Source organism: Delphinus delphis, chromosome 13, assembly GCF_949987515.2.
Source record: "Delphinus delphis chromosome 13, mDelDel1.2, whole genome shotgun sequence".
In the NCBI taxonomy this organism is placed as follows: domain Eukaryota; kingdom Metazoa; phylum Chordata; class Mammalia; order Artiodactyla; family Delphinidae; genus Delphinus; species Delphinus delphis.
The window spans coordinates 69,659,112-69,685,762 of record NC_082695.1 but is presented as its reverse complement, the minus strand read 5'-3'; the positions used below and the strand labels follow the sequence as shown (position 1 = coordinate 69,685,762).

The 26,651-nt window shown below is 38.9% G+C and overlaps 1 pseudogene; it reads left to right on the top strand.

Annotated features, from left to right (window-relative positions):
* Nucleotides 1-1,233: 1,233 nt before the first annotated feature.
* LOC132435766 (large ribosomal subunit protein uL22 pseudogene) lies at nucleotides 1,234-26,651 on the top strand (annotated as a pseudogene).

The window sequence follows — 26,651 nt, the reverse complement described above, 5'->3', positions numbered from 1 at the left end:
AAGAGTAGCCCCCACTTGCGGCAATGAGAGAAAGTCCACGCAGCAACAAAGACCCAACACAGCCAAAAAAAAGAAGAATCTATATAAGCCAAAATTTATTTTGTGGGTCCCCAAACTGCTCTTTTCTCAGTACCTTCATTTTAACTTAATGGTCATAATTGTTTCTAATAATTATAATTATCCTTCATATTTATATTAGTTTTTCACACATATTATCTTGTTTGATCCTCAGAGCAATCTAATGAGGTAAATCCAGTTTATGGGGGAGAGATTATGATTCCCATAGGGTTCAGGGGCTTATCAAGGTCACACAGCTTGTAAGCGGGGAAAAAAAATCAGAACTGAAACGCCTCTTGGTTCATGAAAACATGTTAAACAAAGATCTTCCTAAGGTGAATTTTCAGATGTTTTTTGTGCTGGTTTTACTTTTTTTTTTTTTTTTCGGTACGTGGGCCTCTCACTGCTGTGGCCTCTCCCGTTGCAGAGCACAGGCTCCGGACGCGCAGGCTCAGCGGCCATGGCTCACGGTCCCAGCCGCTCCGCGGCACGTGGGATCCTCTGGGACCGGGGCACGAGCCCGTGTCCCCTGCATCGGCAGGCAGACTCTCAACCACTGCGCCACCAGGGAAGCCCTGGTTTTACTTTTTTTAGAGACGTAAATTATTACATTATTGATACACCATTGTGAGAATTAGGCTGCAAGAGCATTTCCCATGAAGTTTTCTCGGGTTTAAGTAGTTTTGTATGCCTACCAAACAAATCACCCTTTAAGTCTCTCTGTCCACAAGTTGCCAAAGGCAAGGACTGGGAGTTATTCAGGAATGTCTAGTTTTATGTCTGGGACATAGTAAATACATCACATATCTTGATGAATGAATAAATGAATGCAAATTTGTTTCCAGCCTTTTCAAATACCTTTATATTGAGGCAATGTAAAAGGGACATGCTATAGAAATTATTTCCTTTATTTTATTGAAGAGAAAATTTATGCATAAAAAGTGTCACTCTGGGTCAGCATTGTTCAGTAGAGATGTAATCCAAGCCACATACATAATCTTAGATTTTTTAGTAACCACATTTTTAAAAACATTTTTTAAAAACAGTGAAATTAATTTAAACAACATATTTATTTGACCTAATTATATCCAAATATTATCATTTGAATATCTCATACATATTTTTTAAATTGTTAATGAGCTTTTTCCAGTAAGCGGCCTGAGGTGACCTCTAAAAATGGTTCACCATTCACTTGACCCAGAAAACCCCACAAACATGCAAATCAAGAGGTTCAAACCTTCGTGTTCACTTTAAGAACACTCGTGAAACTTCCCAGGCCATTAACGGTATGCATATCCTAAATGCCACCGAGTATCTGAAGGATGTCACTTTACAGAAGCGATGTGTGCCATTCAGTCGTTACAATGGTGGAGTTGGTAGGTGTGCCCAGGCCAAACAGTGGGGCTGGCCTCAAGAGTCGGTGGCCCAAAAAGATTGCTGAATTTTTATTGCACATGCTCGGAAATGCAGAGAGTAATGCTGAACTTAAGGGTTTAGATGTAGATTCTCTGGATATTGAGCACATCCAGGTGAACAAAGCCCCCGAGATACGGCACAGGACTTACAGAGCTCATGGTCAGATCAACCCATTCATGAGCTCTCCCTGCCACACTGAGATGATCCTTACTGAAAAAGAATAGATTGATCTTAAATCAGAAAAGGAGGTTGCACAGAAGAAAAAGATACCCCAGAAGAAACTGAAGAAACAAAAACTTATGGCCCGGGAACAAATGCCACCCCCCCAAAAAAAAATGCAAATAAAAATAAAAGTAGGAAAAAAAATTGTTAATGAGATAGTTTGCATTCTTTCATTCATATGAAGATTTGGACATTTGTATATTTAACATTTAAAACACATCTCAATTCAAACTAGCTACATTTCAGGTGCTCACCAGTTATGTGTGTCTAGTGGCTATTGCACTGCATAGTACAGTCTTGGGATGCAGCAGAGAAAGAACTTCAGCCTTCTTCTCTTCCCATTTCTCACCATCCCACAAATAGTTACTAAGCACCCACCATCTTTTACCAGAGAGAAGGAAACTATCAAATGAGGCTCTCAACCTGTCACATATTTGAGAAACACTAAATTGAAAGATTGAATATACAAATGGAACGTGTCAAACTTTACATCTCAGTAGAACTCTGACCCACAACTTCCAGCAACAACTAGCCAGGAAAGGCAAACCACAATCAGCCTGGAATGGGCAGGACTTGGCCAATGACTGACAGCTTTCCTAATTTTTGCCCCCTCTCCCAACTCAGGATCATTCAGCGAAGGCCAAATATGCTCCCCAAACCAACCATATAAGGTGACCTGATTCTAGTTTTCCTACCTGTAGCTTCAGCATGCCAACAGCCTTCAGGTTCACCTGAAGCCTTCCTTTTTTTCCCACTATAAAGCTTTCCCACTCCCCTACATCCTCTGAGTCTCTACCAAACACAAGTGATGGTGGCTGACACCCTTGCTATATAGTGAGTTCTGAATGAAGAGCCTCTGTTTATTCTCACACGGTGGTCTTCGTTTATCTCCATAAAATCTTGGATTAGTCTCTTCTTAATGACTAAAATAATCAAAGTTCCTCTTTTAACTTCCCTTGTGGGTTCAGTTTTTCATTTTATTTGTAACATTCATTCATGCAATAACTATTTCCTGTGTCTTAGTAGGTGTCAGCCACTATGCTGAGTCTTTGAAAGTAAGTAGGGGACCAGAGATTCAGTCTTTTCTCTCAGGGAGCCTACAGCTTAGCAAAAAACACATACAAATAAATGTTTAATAACATTTGTAATAAACACTACAAAGGAAATCAGTTACTCGAGGAAATATATGCACTCCCATGTTCACTGCAGTGTCATGCACAATAGTCAAGATATAGAAACAAACTAGGTGTCCATCAGTGGATGAACGGATAAAGAAAATGTGTTATATACATACAATGGAATATTATTCAGCTACAGTAAAGATGGAAGTCCTGCCATTTGTAAAAACATGGATGAACCTTGAGTATATCCTGCTAAGTGAAGTAAGCAAGACACAGAAAGAAAAATACTGCATGATCTCACTTACATGCAGAATCTAAAAACGTCGGAGCAGGGAGGTGGGAGAAATGGAGAGATGTTTGTCAAAGGGTACAAAATTACAGTTATGTAGGATGAGTGAATTCTAGAAATCTAATGTACAGCTTGGTGACTATAGTTAATAATAATACTGTAGTTTACCTGGAAACTCACTAAGAGAGTAGAAAGAACTCAGGTGCTTTCACCACACACAAAAAAGATAACCATGTGAGGAGATGGATTGATTAGCTTGACTGCAGTAATCGTTTCACGATGCATGTATATCAAAACATTATTTTGTATACCTTAAATATGTACAATTTTTAGTTTTTAAAATTTTTTTAATTTAATTTAAAAATGCACTACAAAGGAAAGTATATTATGATACCTCAACGTTTCAATTTTCGTACGGTATGAGTGCCATTTCTTCCCAAGAAAAGACTTTTATTCTGCTATTTAAACTTCAATAAATGCTTGGCAAAAGGAAAAATACTGTTTTCCCAATAGATTTGCACACTGAAGATCAGACATTTTTCCTTATTGCCCTGTTTCCTTATCCCTTTTTGCTTATTTCTCATTTTACTTCAAGTGAACACTCCTAAATGGTTTCTGGCACTCTTTCAGCAAGAGATAAAGAAAGGAGACAAAAAGTTTTCTATTAAATAAAATAACTATAGCTTACTCAAGGGTAGTTTAAATAATTGTTCTCCAATTTAATGTTTATTAATAACTATTTTATCCAGGCAAAAACTTTGCCAAGCTTTGATTGAGTTAAACCTGAAATAATTTTCATTACTGCTGAATTTCAGATAGTTCAAAACCCAGAATCCAGAAGTGTTTTCTTCTCTCCACTTGGGTACCTATTAAAATTTCACTAAAATCATTTTTAAATCTTGGAAAACTACATCAACTTAAATAAGTGTAAAATTAAAATCAATTTTAATTTTACACTTATTTGAATACTGTGTGTTTTTAAATCATTCTTTCATTAATGTATTTCACTTTATATGGATTTTCTTTGGCTAAGAAAAATAGTTAATTAAGTGGAATGTTTGGTAAAATTATGTATGAAATATTCTGAGATCTGGAGCCTAAACTAGATGCATCTAACTTAATTTACCTTCATGACAGTTTAAGCAGTTTACCTGAGAAATAACTTCAAAAAATTTCTCAATTATTAATGATATATATGTCATTATTATCTTTTTGTTGTTTATATCCTTGGACTTCTGATATCTTACTGGTCTAACATCATAAAATCCAGGCTGACTCAACTAATTTGAAGTGAATGTATAATAGCATAATTATTGACCTCACTTAATGATACGAAGTCAAGTTTACCTTTCAAAACCATTACTTAAATCATTCAGAAATTTTAACTGCATATTTTATAAAATTCTAATTGGGTTATCAAATAAAATATGAATATTCTAATAATGTATATTTATCAAAATAAAACTGTGAAAAATAAAAGCCTTTGAATTCTTCAAAATAAAATAACATCAAACATCAAGATGCTATTATTTTCAAAAGGGAGTCAGAATTCCTGGATAATTGGAATGGAAGTTACACTCCAAGCAATAACTGTCCAAAGAATCAATTTTCGCTTACATTGTACCATGTAAAAGATAAACTTTCACTCAGAGCTTGGCCACAAATTAGATACCTCTTGGTCCCTGTGAGTTTAGATAATTTTATGTCCTCTGAAAAATCACTCCATTTTTCTAAAGTAATATAACCCCTTCAACAATGAACAGAAAACAAATAAGGAATTCATCCTGCTATAACGCTTTCTTAGTTTACTGGTTCAGAGAACAATTTATACCACACCTGTGTAAATCGTTGTAAGTGCAAGGACCTCTGCAGAACAAAAAGAACATCTTTCCTGTAGTCTGGCTGGCTGTCTTGATCTCACACAATCTAAAAAGGCTTTCCTCAGCTGGGCCTGAGGAACAAATTCCTGAAGATCTTGGGTAAGTGATCACGAAGGACAGACACGAAGTATAGCGTTCATCCACTGTACGACTAGGGAAGGAACCACAGAGATCTGAAAGGGCTGCCCATAGGCAGTCTGCATACACATCCCCATCTATGCTCCCTTTTCTCTCACTCTTCTCACAAGAATAATTTTTTCAAGAATGCCTCTTCCTGGGATTTGGATCATAAATTCATGAGATACTCATATTTTCCATCAGTATGGAGTTTAGTTATTCTTTCCTCCAACTCACTTACATAATCTTCAATTAGGCTGTTTCCAAGACCCTTCAATCTTTAAGTCTCTCTTTTTTTTTTCCTGCAACATTTCTCCTAACTGCTCTTAATGAATCCTAAGCTCTCTCTTCTCTAAATTTCAGTAGTTCTTGCTGTCAGTGCCTATCATCAGACATGTACCCTATACTGTTTTGTATGCTTTTTTTCTACATGTTTTGCCTCTCATATTGGCCTGGGAACAGGGATATTTACTGTACATTTAGCTGTTATACACAAGAGACCAAAAATACTTGCAGTGGAAAAAAGTCATCCAAAAGAATGTTTCCTAAATCCAGGAAAGGGGAAAATTTTGCATGGGTTTACCCTGTAGAATTTAGACTATTAAATTCTACTATATGAATTAACTAAATTATAAAAAGTAAAAATTTTTATCATAAAGATGTGTAATGTATTTAATAAGCCCAAAAGCTCTGATCCTCTAAACAGTACCTTTTTATGAAAAAAATGTATTATCTGGAGAAGCTGATAGCTCTAATCTAAATCATATAAAGAAACTTGGTCATTTGGACTATTTGAAATTTTCAAAAGGCATTACAAAAAGTCCAAGATCTTGCCATATTTGCCTCTTAAATGTGTTGAGCTCTTCTTAAATAGGAGTTGTTACTATGAGAGACTTAACCAAAAAAAAAACAAAAAAAATCAGAACATCCTAAGGAAGATGAGGAAAATAAATACACCATCAAACAGCATGAGGTTCAATGAAAATGAACACCCACATCTCTGCGTCTCCCTGCCGCTCGCTTAGAACGCTTAGGGAATTTGAGCAGCTCAATCAAGCCTACTCAGCACTGCATCACCAAAGCACAGAATAAGACCTGGAACAAGCAGCATTTTTTGTCACACATCTTGCTTTAGCCAAACCTACTCAAAGCAGTTTCCTTTTTAGCAAAATGAACTAACACACCTCCCCCCAATTTTTTTTCCAGTGATCAGCACAGCTGGAAATAGCAACATTCTGAGCAGACTCTGGCCCTTGGTGTGAGCCTGCATAAGCTGTTTTACCTCAGCTTGCTCATGTGGAAAATGAAAATATTGTATAATAATATCTCATAGAGTCACTGCAGGGAGTAACTAAAGAACTGATCATATAAGCAAAATACGTTTTATAAACTAAAACCCATCATTTACCTCTCACCTGTGAAGCCTGTCCAACACACTCATACAGCTTATTGTCACCTACCAGTTAGTCTTACCATAGACATCATCCCAGTTACTTTCCTAGCAATTATATCTACCTCCTTTCATTCACTTCCAACCTGGGAATGGAAGCCCCTTCGGCTATCAGAGGTAGGTGATCCAGTCAGTCCTTTCTGCAGCAGCCATAAAAGCTGGGGCACAGACATGCATACAAGTTCCTTCCACGGAGAAACTGGTGACTTGGCGCAGGTAGGAAGGAGCAGGTGGCAGAGGTGTCCTCCAGCTTCTCTGGGCTCTAGGGAGGATTACAGCCAGCCTCTAGCGCCTGCTCAATTAGACGGCTGGCCCTCAGGCAGCAGCTTTTAAAGTACGCAGATAAATCTCTTTGAGGGCAAGACTGGCAGAAGGGCTATTTTGCCCTCTCCCTCTGCACTGAACGCTGGGGTGATAGCCTTGGTGAGTGTTCACTCACCCTTTAAGAATTGCTTCTCAGCCGCATAGCACAGGGAGATGAGCTGGGTGCTTTGTGTCCAACTAGAGGGGTGGGATAGGGAGAATGGGAGGGAGACGCAAAAGGGAGGAGATATGGGGATATATGTACACGTATAGCTGATTCACTTTGTTATACAGCAGAAACTAACACACCATTGTAAAGCAATTATACACCAATAAAGGTGTTAAAAAATGTCAGATAAAGACAAAAAAAAAAAGAATTGCTTCTTATTTTGCTATAGTCTTGTGAGTCTTGTGAAAACAAGTCCCACTGGCTTTCAGAGCTAGATGTTTTGGGAGCCTGACTCTCCCTGGGAGTCTCAAATGTTGGGGTGGTAGACGTGGGGCTCAAACCCTTTTCTCTTTAAGGAAAAGCTAAGAGTTGGGGCTTCCCTCCCCCTTGTATGGTGCTGTGTCAGGGGTGGGGTTTATGGTGACAGTGTGTCTCAGCCTTTCCTGCCTGTTTTGATGTGGATGTTTCCTCATTCGTCTGATGAGTAGGAGTCCTTCAGCCAGTTTCTGGATCCTTTTCAAAGGGAAAATGCTCCACATGTGGCTGTGCGTTTGGTGTGCACGTGGGAGGAGGGGAGCTCAGGAGCCTCCTACGTCACCACCTTGGTCAACTCCTCTTGACTTGGTTTGTGGGTTTTTTGAAAGAATACCACAGAGGAAAAGTACCCTTCTCATCACAGCATGCCAGGGGTACCTGATACCACGTGACATCACTAGGGATATTAACCTCAAGGCTTAAGTAGTGTTTGGCAAGTTCTTCCCTGTAAATTTACTGTTTTTCCCTCTAGTCTTTGGAAGCGTGAGTCTTACATCATTCAGACGCAGGCGGATTTAAAATATGACAGAGAAAAATAAAGGAGGAACAACCAGAGAGACAGAAAGAAAACCCTGAAAGAGTATTACCAATGTAGCCAAGAAAGATGGAAGCATTTCAGGAACAAGTCCATGGTGAGCAACGTCAAATGCCGCAGGAAGTAAGTAAGGTAATTACTGAAAAGTGCCAAATGAAAGGTTGTGTTGACTTTAATAAGAGTAATGTTAATTGTTTGATGGAGCAAAAGAAGAATGCCATGGGCTGGGCTAATTACAGAACGCGGATGTAGAGTGTAAATGACATACTCTGGAAGCTTACTGTGAAGGAAGTATGTGGAAAGGGTGGTGGTTAGGGAGACAGTCACAGGGTCAGAGGAAGATATTGAGGGGTTTTATGTATATATACGTATTTTTTTAACGTGGAAGAGACTTGAGAAAATGTGTGTGCTGAAGGGAATGAGACATTTGAGAAAGAGAGGAAGAGGGGGGTAGGGCTTAAGGATCTAGGCAACTTGGCTGGTAGAATAAATACACATGGGGGGATGTCAATATCTGTCGCGAGATGAGGCTAAGTTAGTCTTTACTGAGCAGTAATGTCTGAACTATTACTGATTGGTTTGTCAAGAAGGCTTAGAGCTTTAATGAGACAGAGACTACCAGCTCAGAAGGCAGGTCTCTCAAAAATACTAATAATATATAATTATTATTATAATTATAATATTGATATTATTTCTTAGATGTCTCCAAATCACCAAGAAGATGTTCTTCCAGATTTTTAGTTGACATTCTGAAGATATTAAGTAATTAAAAAGGAAAAAATATTAAGTTTATGGTGGAGAATCCTGGCAAGCACTGCCTTAGCCAAGTGATCAAGGTTAACATTTCCAGATAGCAATAAAAAATCAGTGTTCACCATGATATGACAAACTGAGAAGGGCACGTCGTTTCTGAGTTATCCTTCCCCAAAAATGTATAACCTTAGTCTAATCATGAGAAAACAGACAAATTCAAACTGAGGAACATGCTACAAAACAACTGACTAGTATTCTTTCAAATTCTCTCTGAAGTACCTAGATTACAGTATCGGATGCACATTTCCTGAGTTGTATTACAGATGCTAAAACCACCACCAAATGTAAGAAATTAACTACTTGATGATCGTGAGCACGTAGCCCCTATACCTACTGGCACCTAAAGAATTGATAATATTCACCCTTGTGACACCACCCTATTACCTCACCATCAACCAATCAGGGAATGGTGCATGAGCTGATCACATACCCTGGGATGCCCCTCCCTCACCTTGCCTTTAAAAATGATTTGCTGAATGAGACCCATGGGGAGTTCAGGTGCTTTAAGCACTAGCTGTCCTGGACTCCTTGCTTGGTGCGCTGCACTTTGCTTCGCCACAACCCAGTGTCAGTAGAGCGGCTTTACCGCATGAGAGCCAGCGGACTCAAACTTGGTTCAGTAACAATGAGAGACAAGGAAAACTGAGGAACTATCACAGACCAAGGCAATATAAGAACTGAAGACAATGTGGGATCCCAGATTGGATTCTGGAGCGGACAAGGAACGTTAGTAGAAAAACTGGTGAAACTGTATAAAGTTCTGTTCTATAATCAATAGTATTATTAATTAACCAAGGTTAATTTCTTAGTTTAGATAAATGTTTTATGGTTAGGTAAGGTGAACATAAGCAAAAGTTGGTTAAAGGGCATGTGGGAACTCATTTTTGCAACTCTAAATCTAAAATTATCTCTTAAGGAAAGAAAAAAAGAAGAAACACTACAAGTAAAGTTCCACTCTTCCCTCTGCAATCCCACTCCTCTTCCTCTTTTCTCCCAAAATTTTCTAAGTAAAATTCATCATTCTTATCTTAGCCTTCAGAAGGCCCATTTTATCTTGGCCCCAACTTCATCTCTAACTTCCCTCTAACTTTCTCTGGATTAAAGAGCATTGGAGAGCGGCAGGCTCTCCAATGCTCTTTAATCCAGAGAAACAAAAACACTGCATATTTCCTAAATGTTTCAATGTATATCATGTCTCTGCACCTTCAATCATACTGTTCCTTTTGCACAGAATGCCCTTCCATGCCTATATCCACCAAATACCTACTAAAATTTCAAAATGGCCCAAGTGCCTTCCCACCTCATTAGAGATTTCCTTACTCTGCGTTCTCAGAGCAGTCTGTGTATTCTAATATCATAGCACGTATCACACTGCATGTCACACTATCAGTATGGATTTATTTGTCTGTCTTCTCTACTAGATCATCAGCTTCCTCAGAGTTAGAGTTCACGTTTGACTGAAAGGTCCTAGAAATTTTTAAGACACTCAATAAATGTTTGATGAAATGAATAAATGAATCGATGGTCCAGCCAACAAAGCCAGATTGAATTTGAGTATCTGACATTACATAAACATATTTGTAAGTGGCAACAATAACCTTAGCCTCCTACTTATGTTTGATCAAAGTGAGGACAGTTTTTAATCTCTTTTCAAACCACGAATTACACTATGAAATTTAAGCAAACCTCAAGGATTTACCCAGTCCAATCAGAGAAAAAAAAGAGCATAAAACACCAGAAAATATTTCCAAATACATAAGGTAGACAAATGGTTAATATCCTAAAGAATAAAGAGTTAGACTGTGGTTTCCTTGAGGGTAGGGGCTAGCACATAGAAGGTATTGGTGTGAATATAAATTGATACAAGTTTTCTGGAAAATCACTTGAACTAATAGATCAAAAGTCTTTTTTAAATGTGCATAATCGTGACCCAGCAATTCAATTTCTAGGTATTTTTCCTAAGGAAATATTTGGACAATTAGGCAAAGACATATGTAGGAGGCAACATTTATGCTAGCAAATATTTGGAAAACATTCCAGGTATTCACTAGTAGGGACTGGTTAAGTAAGTTATGACACATCAATTAATTTGTTAGTAGTCAACCATTAAAAATCATGTTATGGGGGTGCTTCCCTGGTGGCGCAGTGGTTGAGAGTCCGTCTGCCGATGCAGGGGACACGGGTTCGTGCCCCGGTCCGGGAAGATCCCACATGCCGCGGAGCGGCTGGGCCCGTGAGCCATGGCCGCTGAGCCTGCGCGTCCGGAGCCTGTGCTCCGCAACGGGAGAGGCCACAACAGTGAGAGGCCCGCGTACCGAAAAAAAAAAAAAAAATCATGTTATGCATCTGTATTTATTAAGATGGAAAGCTATCAAGACTGTATGAACTGAAAAACAAATGAGGTGGTTTTTTAATCCCAATTTTACTTTTTATATTTTTAATACCTGTATGTATTTATGTGTATATTTATATGTATGTATATGTTTACATATGTGTGTGTGTGAGTAGCATATTTACACACATATCTATATGCTCAGATTTCCTGATCATTATCTTCCCTTGCTTCTGGAAGAAACATAGCTGACCACCGTGTGGTCTCACTCCATTCTGCATCCCATAGTCTGCTCCCATCCCACCTTCAGAGGAAGACAAACACAACTATTCTCCTTGGAGTCTGGGGTTGACCTGTCATGTTTCACAAACCCCCGAGAAGGCAATGAAAGCAGCAATGATAACCCAAGCAGTCTCCAAAGAAATATAACTTGCTCACCCAATGCATGCTGAATGGGGGGATGAGCAAGCCAGACAGAGGAGACTAAAGCCTCCACTGTCATCCTGTAATTGATTTTACCTAAATGTATACTTCTTCCAAAATACGCTGCAAATCAATGGAAAACTTTTGTAATACATGAGCAATTTATTTTATAGACAGTTTGGGGAAAACAGGTTGAATTTACTATGTACTATCATACACATGAAGGCCTTTGAGCCTCACAAGCCAGTGACGTAGGGAGGAAAGGGATGCCCTTTTTTCATTTGAGGAAACAGGTTCACAGAAGTTATGCTGTTCACACAAGACCTCTCAATGAGTGAGCGGTAAAGCCTGGATTCAAACTCAGACTTTCTGATTCCCATTTGTGAGCCCTTCCAGGCACAAAAGGGCATCCTAAACTGGCCTGATTTTAAGAATCCCCTGAGAAGCCTAGAAAAAAATTCTGAATTCCAGACCAGCCTTCTCCCTGATGATTCTGATTCCGCGGGTCTATCTGAGATGGAGCCTGGAAATTTGTATCTTTTTAGAAACCTCACCAGGTGATTTTTATGATTGGGTCAGTTTGAGAAATGCTGACTAACACTATTGCATATATCCCTTATAAAGAGAAATATTTGTTCTCAGTCACTACTGTGTTTTCAGATATTAAGATTAACCAAGACAAGGGCAGGGCTTCTACCTGGGGACAGGCCTATTCTATTCCAAACGTGGTGCACCTTGGACCTTTTTTGGCACGTACATTTGGTTATCTCTGTTTGGTTGTCCTCACCATAGGCAGCAGAAACCACACCTTTGGCCTGACAGCTTTCCTTCCTCAGCTGACCTCACCTCCCCTATCTATGGTTGAGTCTACTTTATGCAGTGGCCTTATTTTCTGGTCTCTTCCATCTCTCCCTGGACCCTAGTGCATGAATCTCCCTCACAACCTCCTCCTCAGAGGCTGACCCACAAGCTGACTCAGCTTCCTGTCCAAATCAGCAGCAGTTCAGCCACTGAGCAGTGTCTACTTGCCAGCAGAGAAGCTTCCAGAAACGCAGCTTCTTCCAACCGATGTTCCACGATCCTCACCACACACTGATTTACCACTTCCTTTCCTCTAAAGAAATGAGGCTGCTGACAGGACTGCTCGCTGTGCGTGACTGGCTGAAAGGGCTAATGGGAGGCCAGTAACCCTCAGAACAAAAGACCCTTTCACAGCTCTGATGCAGCCCACCCAACTAGAGTGCTGAGGGGCGCAGCTGTCACTGCTCCGGTGGGGTGGGTCCGTCTGCAGTTGTTTCCCAGCAGTTCTTGGCTGGGCTGTGTTATGACAAAGCTGTTCTCCAAGCCCATCCTCAAGGCTCTGCCATTGTGTAAGTCATATTCAGCTGTCTTACTCAAATTTGAGTAACACATGAGAGGTAGAGATTAAGTGTTTTGGGCGTTATAAGAAGTGAGTGATGACTCTAGCCAAGAATTTAGAAAAGCTTTCTGGACTGCAGTGCACTTGATCCGGACCTTAAATTCTGAGTTGGATTTGGACATGTGATAATGTCTAGAAGGACATATGAATGGAGGAAGAAAGCATAAGCAATCATGGAGAAAAAAAAGTGGGGGGCAGGGGGAGGGTGATGAGTTTTTATTATTCTTGTGACTCCAAAAATTGTCTTAGCTAGTTGGTTTTTCATACAGTCTGATAGGCTGTAATTCTTTTTGGAAGTCCAAACTTGTGAGGAACTTTAAAAAAAAAACTAGATTAATCAAGGAAAGAGAGGAACTAATAGTTATAGAATACCTTCTATGTGACAGGCATCCTAAATGATCTCATTAAATCCTCAAAACAATACCTGGGAGGGGGGTATTACACCCACCCACCCATTTCACAGATGAGAAAAATGAGGCTTAAGAAATTAAATAAACTTGTCCAAGGTTACATCGCTTACAGGAAAAGAAATCAGAGCAGGTATTCAAACTGAAGTTTGATTGCCCCTAAATCCCACATGGTTATCTACTAGACCATACTCTTCCTTAGGATGATGTAAAGAGGGTCATAGCATTATTGTAGGGCATTCCTCAGCCAAGATCTGTGTACCTGGGGTCTGAAGGTACAGGTAACAGAGTTCCTGTTACAAGAGGTAATTTAATTTCAGTAATACAACATCATCCACCACATTAAATTAATCATATTAAATTGGATTTTGTTGGTTTTAACGTATTGTTTTTACTTAATTTGTAAATTTATTTTGGTCTTATATTTGTTTAATAGCTAAGAGTATATAATTAGTGTTATATTTATACATTTTTATATAATTTTTAAAGGATTCACTCCATTTACAGTTATTACAAAATACTGGCTATTTTCCCCATGTTGTATACATCCTTGTATATTTGTACATTTCAAGTAACATTACAATAAAAATATTTTTTCAACATTCAAAGGATTGGAATTTTTTTCCATTAAAAAGGCTCCATGTATTTCTCAATTCTGAGAAAGACCGTATTAACACATTGTTCAAGCATAACTGTTAGCCATAACATAGACTTTTTTCATGTTGACAAGTCTGTGGAGAAACAATATGACTGCATGATGCAAGAGCTGAGATTTTTCTACAACTTCATCTTATTCTTTTGCACCAGGGCACAAAACAAAACCCAGGATGGTGTGTCATATGAAATTGTGAGTATTCCATTCATGTTCTGTTGAACTGAAGTCAAAACTAATTGGGGGGAATTCCCTGGCAGTCCAGTGGTTAGGACTCCGTGCTTCCACTGCACGGGGCACAGGTTTGATCCCTGGAACTAAGATCCTGCATGCCGTGTGGCACGACCAAAAAATAAAATAAAATAAAATAATCCCTTAAAAAAAAAAAAAACCCAATTGGGGAAGAAACTCTTTTTTATATATTTATCACTTTTAAATTTGAAAATTTTATAGATATTGAAAAGCCCTAGATTTTTTCAAGTTCTTCCTCCAGATTAAAGAAGTAGGGACATAATTCCTGTCTTGTTAGTCCCACAAACAATATAAATGTAAGATATTTAAGTCACTTTAGTTATCTGGGTGATAATACATATTTTACATTTTTATAATACATTTCATAAATGCACATATATTAAATATTTGTTATTTATATCTCCCCTTTTCTTCTTGTTCTCTTTCTCATTTCCAGTCTGTTCCTTCTATTATGGTAAGTGGCAATGAATATTTAAGAGAGGATTCCTTCTTTTCGAAAAGGAGAAGTCATATCCTGCCTGGCAAATTTTTAAAAGTAAGAAACAAAGAAGGCACTGACTTCATCTCTAGGTAAGAATGAATAACTTTAATTACTCAGTGAGTATAAAATTTAACACAGGGCTTCCCTGATGGCACAGTGGTTAAGAACTCGCCTGCCAGTGCAGGGGACACGGGTTCCATCCCTAGTCCGGGAAGATCCCACATGCCGCAGAGCAACCAAGCCCCTGCGCCACAACTACCGAGCCTGCAATGAGAAGCCCGCGCACCGCAACAAAGATCCAATGCAGCCAAAAATAAATAAATAAAACAAATAAATTAAAAATAATAATATATATATAAGCATAAATTTAAAAAAAATTTAACACATGCTTTAAATCCCTTACTCAGGCCCTTAAACCCTGTGCCTTCCTTTTTTATTTTATTTTTTTTCAATCTTTTTTTTATTCAAGTATAGTTAATTTACAATGTTGTGTTAGTTTCAGGTGTACAGCAAAGTGATTCAGATATATGTATATTCTCTCTCAGATTCTTTTCCATTATAGGTTATTACAATATATTGAATATAGTTCCCTGTGCTATACAGTAGGTCCTTGTTTGCCTATTTTATATACAGTAGTGTGTATATGTTAATTCCAAACTAAACCCTGTGCCAAATGACCCAAATGACACACACATACATCATGCAGTCAACACCCATCCCTACTTACGACCAATGTCTTGACCTCTGTCATCTCATTTCTGCTTTATGCTTTTTCTTCTAGTTACAGAACTCTAGAAAATTCCCCACATTTGCCCCCTCCACCATCCCACTCCTCACTGACAACCAATTTGGCAAATCTAGTTTCGAACCTGGATGTCTTCTTCAGATATGGTTTTGTCTTTTGCCTCCATCTTTCTGGCTATTGTGGATGACTCGTACCCAAAAGGCTGCCCACATCCCTGTGTGACACTGACAAGAGTAAGCAGCCTGGTTTCCCTTGATAAGAGATTGTAAACATTCGAACTTAAAAACTTGAAGTCAGAAAAAATAAATGTTTAAACATGAGTCTGCATAAAATACCACCCAAACATTTGATAGGGGAGGAGTAAAAGGGTATATATAGAACAGAAACCTCCCAGGCAGACCTTTATATTATTTTCGGAACATAAAGGAATGAAGGGCATTGTTTCTGTGCAGAGGAGGCATCTGCTGCCACTTGCACTGGCCCCAGAGAAAGGTGCCCCTGCCCAAAACAAGAACCCAGAGTGACTTGACCGCCTCAGTCACCACCGTATTCCACAGTGCCTCGAATAGTCGCCTCTGAAAAGTCAAAAAGGACATTATGGAAATTTCCATGTTGACCAGTTCCACTGTATTTAAACATTCTAGAGGATGTTATTCTCCAGGAATTTTTACTTACATTTCACCTCCTACAGAACTAATATATTTCTTCTCATGGAGAAGACAGAGAATAAGAAATCATTTTTCTTCATACAGTGTCCATACAGTGTCTACAGCTTGTTGCAAAGGAAGTTATTTCCTTCCTCAGATTTCAATCTTTCAAGTTTCATTGTCAATCCAATTTTCTAATATTTTTCTCTCTCCCTAAATTAGTTTAAATATACATATCTGGAGACATTACTAAAACATTAATAAGGGGATTTTATACAGTAGGAAAAATCACCTGATTTCATCAAATGACCCAGATTTGGCAAATTTGAATTTTTTGAACCAAACAGGACATATTTGACAACAGGACTGTACAGACTTCTGAGTTAATTAGAAACTCTAGTGTGATAAAGCCAACCACGTGCTTAAAAAGACTGATTAACAATGAAGGGAAGATGGGCTCCACTGCAGGAAGACTTAACAACATATTTGGGGTTGCGACTAGTTGCAACTAATAACGCAAGCAGTATTCATTATTTTGTTTTTATATAAATCTTGTTAAGTGGTAAAATACAACTGACTTTCTGTGTGCAGGAAAACGTCCTGTGTAAGTGAGACAGAGTGTGCAAGGAACACTAGCAGACCCTGAAAGACACCCAGAAATCTGTTTTTGATTTTTTAGAAAGTCTACCATGATAACTCATCTCTATCATAGCTGTAAGTACTTCCTAGAAGTCAGAGAAGTGTCCTTTCAAACGATTTCACATTAAGAAGGCTGTGGTCGGGCTTCCCTGGTGGCGCAGTGGTTGAGAGTCCGCCTGCCGATGCAGGGGACACGGGTTCGTGCCCTGGTCCGGGAAGATCCCACACGCCACGGAGCGGCTGGGCCCATGAGCCATGGCCGCTGAGCCTGCGCGTCCGGAGCCTGTGCTCCGCAACGGGAGAGGCCACAACAGTGAGAGGCCCGCGTACCGCAAAAAAAAAAAAAAAAAAAAAGGCTGTGGTCTCCCAACCTACCTCCTTACACGCCTTCATGATCCCACTTAGCCCACTCCATGATTAACCTCACAGATCACTGATGAACTCAGCAGCCTCATCAGTTATCACTTTGACAGAGAACCTACCTCTAAGGGGAATGGAAGGGCAACACGGCACTTGTCTTTATCAAAGCACTCATCACACAATGTAAAAATGACCCATCGATTTGTCTGACACTTGGTAAGCTCCCCTGGGGCTGGAACAATGTCTTGTTTGCTTCCTATTTCCTAAAACTGGCAGCACAGCACTAGCACCTGGGAAATAGGAGGCACTCAGTAAATGTTTCTGAATGAGAGAATAAATTCTGTTGTAAAACACTGGGCAAACATGTTGTAATGTGTCCCTCCCATGTAGTTTATAAAATTTTGGACTTGGGAGAGTGCAATGTTCCCAAATTTTTATTCTAAAAATTTTATTTGCCTAACAGTATTGTTAAATTTAGTCCTAAACTATGAGAATGAAATGATAAAGTGAGTAAAAAAGGTGACCTTGGTATCCTTTTCTATTTTAAAAAGTCACTTAGAGTTTGTCACATTATATCATGTAATTGATCTCTACAAAGTAAATGTATCTAATTTGAACCCTGAATATGCTGATGAGTGCTATATAGAGGTTACTATCACATATGTCCTTAATTCTATCAGTTTCATCTTACAGCTTAAAAAGAAAGCAACACACACACACACACACACACAAGCAGCATAAGAAAGGGCCAATGGCATTGTAGGGTAGCAAAACGTATCATCCCAAAATACAGTCGTCCCTCGGTATTGGGAGGGAATTAGTTCCAGGATGCCTCTCAAAATCCACAGACGCTCAAGTCCTTTATGTAAAACAGCATTGTACACTCTGCCCTCCACATCTGCAGGTTCCGGGGTCAGTCGAAACCCTGGATCTGGAACCCGTGGATAGGCCAACTGTGTGTCACTTTGGCATAAGGATTATTTTTGAGCGGAAGGCAATTGAGAAAAAGCAGATACAAGAAAAGCTTTCTGCCCTCCTGTTTGCCTAAAGCAGAACATAAATGTACAAAGGTGTCCCTCCTCCCTCTCTCTACCAGGAAGGACAAAAGTTAATCACAAGAGACATATTTAGATCCTCATCACCTAGAGATGGCACCAGAGGAATCTATATAACAGATTTTACTAGCTAGTCCTTGTCTTCCATTAGTTTCTCATATATTTGCCTTTCCACTATTTGCTATCCCTAGAGACTCAAGGTCCTTTTCCTTTTCCTTGTCATATCTCTAAAAATGTTTTGCTCCTCTGCTAAAATGCTAACAAAACCTTTGAGTTACTCATCTCTGGTACTCCCATGTGATACATGCATGGTGCACATGTTAATAACCATCTGTTTGTTTTTCCCTTGTTAATCTGCCTTTGGCCAGTCTAATTTACAAGGCCACAGCTAGAGAACCCAAGATGCGTAGAAGAGATGTTCCCCTCCCCATCAGCATCAACTATGTAGAAACTAAAATGGCATTTGTGGCAAACCCCAAGGATTTTTGTGTAGGCAACAACCTATATTTTGTATTCTTATTAGGTTTATGCATAAAATAATTAGTCACAAGGTTTTTTATTTATTTGGTTTGTATGTTTTTAATTTCATCCTTACTTCCAATCTTTAAGAAAGTATGCCTGAGAGTACAGGAAGAGCAGAGGATGTGGTGAGGTAAGAAAGTGGCAATAGCAAGACTATTCTGAACAAAAATGGTGAGGGTACACCATCCATTGTTGATTTTTAGGGATCAAATCATAGAACAAGCATTAAAATTTTTGAATTGTTATATCTAGATAACTCTTCAAAACACACACACAAAATTAAAGGATTCCCTGAAAGGGTATTGGAATTTTATAGTGGAATAAGCCCACTATAAAAATATGATACAACTAAATTTGTTCTATTTACCCCATATTAACTTATAGATAAGCTGAATAGTGTTCCTTCTACAAATAAATGATATGGCCTGTTTTACATGAATTGTTTTGGAAAGGAGTAGTTCCAAGGATTATCCTTCTCATAAGGCCCTGTGCTACAGAGACTGGCATGCCACTTAAATCTCTTTGTCAGTTCTAATGATGTGTCTAGACATGCAGAAGGAAGTAAAAAATTGAAGCAATCAACTACATAATTTGGACAGAAAATCACATACAGCTGAAATATTGATTGGATAAAAGAAAATAAACTTCCTGCTAGTACTCACTTTTCACTGTCTGCTCAGACACAATTCTTACCTGGAATGCAATACCTGGGCTCAAAATTGGCATAAAAAGATATTTGAAAATGTATGCAATCCATCTAAATTGTTGGTTATCAGCGTACCCTCGCTACAGAAATAGGGACCACTAATCACAACAAAATAAACTCCAGTTCTCTGTGGTCACAATCCTTAGCCATAACCTAACTTGCATGGACATTACCCCAAATAACTGGATAGGAACTGGCATTTGGACCAAATATGCAGATTGGATGAACATGCAGATATACCATCTGATCTTTGGATTTTCAGTTTTTCTACATACTTACAAAATATCTATTAACTAAACCTTTTTCTACAAATACAAAAGCAAGACTGTAATTTCAGTGGGTTTGATTGGGCAGACAAGAAGAAAAGAAGGTTCCAGGAACCCTACATGTAAGTTATTTCATGTAATCCTCACAAAATTCTTCATTCTTCCATTCAACAAAAAATGACTGAATGCCCACTATGACAATGCAGTTAAAATAAAGAGAGAGATGGCCACTCCTCTCGTAGAACTCACAGGGAGATCGACACAGCAAATAATCACCATTAAGCTCAGTGCTCTAATGAAAAGAAATATAATTCTTTGAAAGCATATGACAAAGGAAAATGATTTAGACTATGCATTTCTCATTTCAGAGATGAGACTACAGAGGTTAAGTAACTTGATCAAGATTACACAGCCAAGGTGTCCTGGAGGTAGGATTCCTTCCCAGTCCTGCCTGACTCCAGAGCCCTTGCTCTTTTCCTTGTTTCTCTCAATCTCATTAAGACAGCTGCATGAGAAACAGCAAGCCGGAAAGATTCTTTACGGTGAATTATACTTCCCTTTCTTCCAGCCCTTCTAGTTTAATATTTCCTAAAAATGTCCCTCTAAGTTTGAGGAAAAGGTTTGCAAATCCTTGCAGTATTAATTAATTCTGCTTTTATTTAGATACATTGCACCTCTCTGGCTCCATGCTGGGACGTGATGTGGCTAGCTGAGTCAGTCCACAAAATCTTGGTCAGTAGTTATCATGTGTATTATAAATACCAGGCAGGGGATAATGATGAAAATAGTCCTGAGACCTAGAGCAACCACAGGTCTTATGGTAGACAGCGTAGCTACTGCCCTTTTGTGTAAATTAACATTAGAGTTTAACGTTCAGTTGATTTCACACTTCCTATATTAGTATTGGAGGTAGAACATATTGACCAACTTTTTCACATCTTGGTATGTCACCATTAAGGTGACCAACTGGTCCAACTTTTCCTGGAACTTTCCTGATTTTAAAACTGGAAGTCCTGATCTTGAGAAACTCAGGCCCAGGCAAACAAGGATGGTTGGTCACCCTAGTCACTGTGCTACTCAGGGATTAGAGAGCTATATATTTATTTGACCATTTATTTTGAAAACACAGGCAAATGTATACTTATTTGGTGATATTGCATTGAAGTACATGGGGTGCTCAATGCATACATGAAAGTTCAAAGCATTGCCCCTCATTAGCAATGCATATCTCACTATAGTACGCAAAACAGCAATGAATGTAGTATATTAAATGCAGGATTTCCATCAATCCCTGCATACAGGTACACATACACATCTATAATGTGTTGCCTCAGATGATTTGTACCTTTGCTGTTTATTTTAAATAAAACTGTGCCTTTTGCCTACCCTGGAAGACATAACCATGAGCTTCACGTCTGAGGAGCATGCATCCCACTGCACACAGCCACATATTCCAGTACAGTTTTGGCAGACATCATCCCACCAGTCCCTTAAACAACTCCAGGGAACTTTCCCCCAACTTTCCCCCAGCAGAAAAGCAGGAACTTTTTCCCCAATGCAGTAATTACTGCGTGTCTTGATAGAGGCAAACATGGTGTGCTTCTAAACTTCACAGCTACACTATAAAGTTTACCAATTGGCAGGTAAAGTTTTTTGTTTGTTTTTATATCTTCCTAGAGAAAACAAAGTTAAAGGGTCAAAATTGGTACACACTTAATTCATGATTCTCTGCTTAGTTCAGTTTTACCAATACAAAAAGCTGCAAAAATGTTGAATACCAAAGCCAAATTGTTACATTAGTGGAATTCTACAGCTCTGACAAACTGAGAATCGTATTATCAGTTTCTTCCAGAGCAAAAAAATTACAATTATGACAGCAGGAGCTCTAACAGATGAAAGGGCATGTACGTGACTACATGTACGTGACTACGTGACTACTACTACTACTACATGTAGTCATGCTATAGTCCACCATGTGAGTCAGCATCTATTTTCCAACAGGCACAATTTCCAGATTCAACTGGTGCATTATGTTACGGGCAAAATTCAGCCTTCTGGAATCTTAGCGCACCTCTAAGATAATCAAAAGAAATTGTACACAATCAAAAACAGACTTGGGACAAAAGTAAATAATTATTCCAGGGTGTTACAGGAAAAAGCCCCATGGCCTGAAAAACATGTTCAACACGATTATTATAAGTGATTAAGATATTTTTCTCTCTTCCTTATGAAAAAAAGAAGTATAACTATGTCAACAACACAATGTTATTTTCTTAGTGTTGTTACTTTTGATATTTGATATAAGTGAAAAACAATATTTAATAACTCTTGCTATTAAAAATAGACTCCAGTCCCCATCTTTACATCCAGCTTCATCAATCAGAGAGAAAGTCAGTCAAGCCAGAAGCATCCTAGAAGGAAGAGCCAGCTTGTTTTGCTGTCAGTATTACTCTTTTTCTCAATGCAACTTACCAAAGGTCCTTTGAGGATTCATGTTCAGCACCCTTCTAGGCAAGCAGAGCATATAGTGTTGGTTTTGTTACTAATTCAACAGCTACCAATTATGGAATACTTAATGGGTACCAGGCTTTGTCTCAGGCAAGCTGCATAAACTGTCATAAATCCTTACAACTATGAATGGTAGGAATTGTTTTTTTTTAATTTTACAGATAGGGAAACAGACACAGAGGGTTGATTAACTCTGCAAAGATCACCCAGGAGGAAGCAGCAGCAACTGGATCAGATCATGAGTCTGTGGGATTCTGTCCATATAACCATGTATACACCACGATGCTTTAAAGTGTTAAAACACAGCATAAGTTAATATTTTGCTTCTCTCAGACTTCTCTTTAGAAAACAGAAAAGTTCTAAATTTTATAAAACACTGGTTTTTGTTTTATTTTATTTTTTAAGTGCGGCATGAATCAGTCATCCAGGCTATTTTTCCTGTGATATTTGAAATATTTTAAACACTCGACACTACAGTAAAAACATAAATAATACATAACATAAATTGACATAATTTATGTCATAAAAATAAAATCATTTTGTTTGGATGCATCCTAATGTCTATGAAAAATCTTAGGAGTTGGAGGCTTGCAGCATTCTTTCTTGTTACTGTTTTGTTTTCATTATTCTCATCTTCTAAAAACCACTTGAAGGTGATCAGAATGTTAAAGTCCAAATAAAATAAGATAGCTAATTTTTTACAATTGTAAAATGACTCGAAATAGATGCGTTAAGTATCTAGAATACGATGATTATGGAAGTTAAGCACTAAATTTAGTTTCGAGTTTCTATCAGTTATAGAAAATAGGTAAACAAGTGAGAATATAATTCTCATCATTCATTCCATTAAAAAGCAAACAAGTTCCTCAGAAGAGTCAAATATTTTTCTGACAGTAACTCTTGAAAGAGATTTTCTTAAATTACTACCATTTAGTGAGTATCCACTCTGTGCTAGGCCCTGGCCTTGGCAGAATACATCTATTTCCTTTTAAGAAGAACAAACATTATTTCAATCTTTCTAATAGGCTTATGGAATAAAATATCTTTGACTAGTTTTTTAATTGAGTCATTCTTCAAACGAGTATATTTTTTTCTTTTTTTTTTTTTTTTTACGGTACGTGGGCCTCTCACTGTTGTGGCCTCTCCTGTTGCGGAGCACAGGCTCCGGACGCGCAGGCTCAGCGGCCATGGCTCACGGGCTCAGCCGCTCCGCGGCATGTGGGATTTTTCCAGACCGGGGCACGAACCCGTGTCCCCTGCATCGGCAGGCGGACTCTCAACCACTGCACCACCAGGGAAGCCCCAAATGAGTATTTTTTAATCTGACTTCTATTTAAAAAAAAGAAAAAAAGACGATATAGCATTAACTATTTATTAATGCAGGAACAGCATTTCTGGAAACTGAGACAAATAAAAGATGATACAGCCTGGCAAGGTCTGATTTCTGAGGAGCTGTCCTAGTGCAGGAACAGAATGAAAGAACCGAGAGAAAGGAAGAAAGCTAATCCTTTCAGCAGCTCTGTGAAATATCAAACACCTTAGGTAAGCCTTTGACATTTGCAAGACTACAGTCAGTTTATAGATGAATTCCTTAATATGTTCCTGCTTCATTGTGCTCTTTGTTGCCAAAAAAATCCCTGATATGCAAAAACGAATGTTAGAATTCGGTAGTATTGCTAAAAATTCTCATGGGTAGAATCTGTCATCCTGCTTTTGTTTTAAATAAGCTGATGTCTATTTTGTAACTTTAAATAGGTAACATTCACTTTAGAACTTGAAAATATATACTGTTTTTAAAATGGGAAATATGATTACTTAGGATGCAGTTTATATCGTTGCTGTAGGTAAACTCAGAAATTTGCCTTTGTACTTTATACTCCCCTTCGGTTTTGTTTTCAGTATTTAAGATAAGCAAAACCTACTTTCCGTGATTCTTTATTTCTTTGTGCTTTTTTAAATGAAATGAAGCAATTACTAATAAGGCATTTTCACTTTTATATTTTTGTATTATAACATTTTTATGTTTAGACATAATTGGTAATCCATTACAATACTTGAAGGAACTCAAACTCAGAGTTTTTGAAGACCACAAATGGATTATATAGAAATAAATGGAAAATATACTATCCTAGAATATTAAATATATAAATTTACGAAGCAGTTAACTTATGCTATATTTACATATATTATGAATGTGATTCAGAGGGTCTAGTTTCTGGTGAGAACCAAGACAACATCTTGGCTGTTGGGACTCTGGACTCCTCCTTTACTGGGTTCTGTAAATGTTTTCCTGCTGTGTGGCTCAGTTCTGAACTTGCATGTTTTGATCTTGTATTAGGACGCTTATTACAACAGACAAAAAACACTTAGCTTTTCATGAATTTGCTCAAAGCTCATTTGGAGTCATTATCTGTAAGTGATTTGGGGGACAGTTTACATTCTCCAGAAATCACACTCAAATACCTCTCACTGCTTATTCAGAACCAAGGTGGGCCATTTTCTCTTTAAATGGAAAACAATGAATCCTCCCCATATGTGTTGTATTTTGGGGACCAAGGAAACAGTCGCCCCCAGATCTCTTCCAGGTGGAGTCTGAGCTGACACTGGCTTCTCTCTTTTCAGGAACACGGAATCCTAACATGTCTAGGTAACCCAGTTAATTCCACTCCTCAACTGGTCTTCAGCTCAGGGCCTCTCTACTGTAAGCTATTCCATATCTGTCCACTGGAGAAGTATGCACCTCACGTTGCACTGAGCTCCTCTTCTGTGAGTCCCATAACTGAATTCTACTGTATTACTTTCAATTTATCTGAAATATCAAATGGCTGGTTTGAGAGAACTGAACACTATCCCACAGCAGTGCCATGTCCGTGAGCTCATTTCTTCATGTTCACAAGCTCATTCCCATTGGTCAGTGTTTCTCAAAGAGTGGTCCACATACCAGAATCTCCTGGTGAGTTCATTAAAAATGCAGACCGGGCTTCCCTGGTGGCACAGTGGTTGAGAGTCCACCTGCCAATGCAGGGGACACGGGTTCGTGCCCCGGTCCGGGAAGATTCCACATGCCACGGAGCGGCTGGGCCCGTGAGCCATGGCCGCTGAGCCTGCGCATCCGGAGCCTGTGCTCCACAACGGGAGAGGCCACAACAGTGAGAGGCCCGCGTACCGCAAAAAAAAAAAAAAAAAAAATGCAGCCCTCCAGGCCCCACTTCTTAAAATCTTTCACTAGTAGGAATAAATCTAGGTGTGTATTTTTTTTTAATTTCCTAGGATGAATCCCAATTTACCCATTTATAGTGTGTCTTCAGGAAAGTTACCTAAACCCTCTCAGTCTCCCTGAGCCTTAGTCTTGTCAGCTGCAAAATGGGAAGACTAAAAACTATCATTCAGGCCTATTTGGTGTAACCTTAGTAGGCAGTTCATGTTCAGTTCAATAAATGATAGATTTTTGCTTTTGTTTTTGTTTTTTTTGCTGGATTGCTATTGGGTTTGGGGGTTTCAGAGGGCTTCCTGGTGACTATGGACAGTTCATACTCAGCAGCCTTTGCTGCCTGGGAACTGAAATGAAAAGAACAAGGCCAACAGTTGTTCTAAATCCCTCTATGCACAGTAAATTGTTTTAAATAAATTTAACATTTTTTTTTAACTTATTTTTTTAAAAACCAAGAAGCACAGTGTTTCCCTGGTAACACAGTGGTTAAGAATCCGCCTGCCAATGCAGGGAACACGGGTTTGAGCCCTGGTAGGGGAAGATCCCACATGCTGCGGAGCAACTAAGCCCATGCACCACAACTACTGAGCCTGTGCTGTAGAGCCCCTGAGCCACAACTACTGAGCGTGGGAGCCACAACTACTGAAGCCCGCACGCCTAGAGCCCGTGCTCTGCAACAAGAGAAGCCACAGCAATGAGAAGCCCACGCACCTCAAAGAAGAGCAGCCCCCGCTCGCTGCAACTAGAGAAAGCCCGCGCACAGCAACGAAGACCCAACGCGGCCATAAATAAATGAATAAATAACTCTAAAAAAAAAAAAAAAACCAAGAAGCACAGCAGGTTGCTGATTTAAACTCCAAAATAAGCTAAATAAGAGTCATCAGTAAACAGCAAGTACTGGCCTACACAAAGGAGGCTGGTTAAGATATTAGCTTTTAACTTTATGCGTCAACTTAACTTAACCAAATATCTGGGCTACAGGGTGCCCAGATATTTGGTCAAACATTATTCTGGCTGTCTTGGGATTAGATTAACATTCAAATCCATGCACTTCGAGTAGACTGCCCTCCACAATGTGAGTGGGTCTCCTCCAACCATCAGAATAGGACAAAAAGACCAGCATCCTCTGAGCAAGAGAGAATTCTCCAGCACACTGCCTTCAGACTTCATCAGCGACGACGGCTCTTCCTACAGCCTTCTACAGCAGAATGCGTTCAAACTGGAACATCTGCTCTCCTTGGTCTCCAGACTGCCAGTCTTCCCACTGGAATTGCAGCAATGGCAGCCTGCTGGCCCACCCTGCAGGTTTTAGACTTGCCAGCTCCCATTAATATGTAA